Below are 1,912 nucleotides of genomic sequence, written 5' to 3'. Positions count from 1 at the left end.
GGCAGAGGCAGGCAGATTTCTGAGTTCGAGGCCAGCCTGGTCTACAAAGTGAGTTCCAGGACAGCCAGGGCTATACAGAGAAACCCTGTCTCAAACCAAAACAAGGGGGCTGGTGAGATGACTCAGTGGGTAAGAGCATGACTGCTCTTCCAAAGGCTCTGAGTTCAGTTCCCAGCACCCACATGGTTATAATGAGATCTTGCAACCTCTTCTGGTGCATCTGAAGACATGTACTTATTTATAATAATAGATAAATCTTTGGGCCAGAGCGAGCAGGACCAGAGTGAGTGGGGCCAACTGGAGCGAGCAGAGGTCCTAAAAAGTCAATTCCCAACAACCAGGTGAAGGCTCACAACCATCTGTTCAGCTACAGTGTGTACTCATATAAATAAAATAAAAAAAAAACAAACCCAAATACACACACACACACACACACACACACACACAAACAAAATCAAAACCAAAATCAAACCACACCTTCAACCAAATTCAAGGTCTTCCCTGGCTGCATAGCAAGTATGAGCCTAGTCATGAGATACATGGGAGCCTGTCTTCCATGTATGTTTTCATAAATGAAAAAAACAACCAATAACACTGAGTTCTAAGGCCGGGAGGTAGGGGTCGCTCATAGTAATCGCCATCAAGAAATCAATGGAGCTCTTGACAGGTGGCAGAAATAATCGACTGCATTCCCCTGGCAACCTGGTGAGTCAGGGTTAAGGCATTTGCACATTTCAAGTTGAGAAAAAGGCCGAAGTTTTGCTTGCTGGAATCTGCTGAGCCAAGCATTTAAAAATCGGACCTTACATCCATCCTCTGCCTCATCTTCTACCTTATCTTTTTTTTTTTTTTTTTTTAATTTGGGGGACAGGGTTTCGCATAGCCCAGGTTGGCTCCGAACTTACTACATAGCTGAGCCTGTTCTTGACTTCCTGATCCCCCTGCCTCTGAGGCGATAGGTAGTTTGATTTTATAGTAATTAATGCTAAGAAAGCTATTTCATATAAAGACATGCTACAAAATGGCATAAGTGTTCTCAGAAATGACTGGACAGTATGTCCTGATCCCAAGCTAAAATTCATTTAATGATTGTTTTACGAAGCCCAAGTCAGTCATTTCAAAATGCAATTTCTAAGACGAGGCATTCTGTCACAATCCAAAGAAATGCTACTTTGATACACGCGAGAGATAGGAAAATATTAAGAGCCTTTGTTTTTGTAATAAAACTATCAGGCTTCTGTAAGAGCAGAAAACTTTGCGTCTACAGCGAAAACACTGCAATTGATACATACAGTAGTCTAAAATCTGAGCCAAGGGGGTTTTTGAAAGCATTTGTTGGCACTATAGCTAGCTAAATGGCATGAGCCATGTGAAAGTGCTCGTTGTGTGCTCAGAACCAAGGCTGCGGTGACATTGTGGATGTAAGTCATGAACTGACAGTTACACCCCTTGAATTAATTTTCAGTCCTTGCACACTTAGAAACCTCTTGTAGCTTAATTTTCCCGACCCTCTACCTTATTCAAGCCTAAATGGGATGGCAACTGGGCGTTTAAAACACTGTGTTCAATGCGAGGCTTGGTGGTGCAGGCCTATAATCCCAACATTTGAAAAAAAGAGGGGCAGAAGAATCACAAGTTCAAGGGCAACCGGAAAGTGGTGGGCATGCGCAGAAGAAGACGGAACTCTGAGTTCGAGGCTAGCCTGGTTTACAGAGCTTGTTCCAGGACAGCCAGGGCCCCACAGAGAAATTCTGTCTCAAAACACAAAACAAAAGCTGGGCGTGGTGGCACACACCTTTAATCCTAGCACTCGGGAGGAGGCAGAGGCAGGCAGATTTCTGAGTTCGAGGCCAGCCTGGTCTACAAAGTGAGTTCCAGGACAGCCAGGGCTATACAGAGAAACCCTGTCTCA

Source organism: Mus pahari, chromosome 5, assembly GCF_900095145.1.
Source record: "Mus pahari chromosome 5, PAHARI_EIJ_v1.1, whole genome shotgun sequence".
Classification (NCBI taxonomy): domain Eukaryota; kingdom Metazoa; phylum Chordata; class Mammalia; order Rodentia; family Muridae; genus Mus; species Mus pahari.
Note: the sequence above shows the minus strand (reverse complement) of the source record.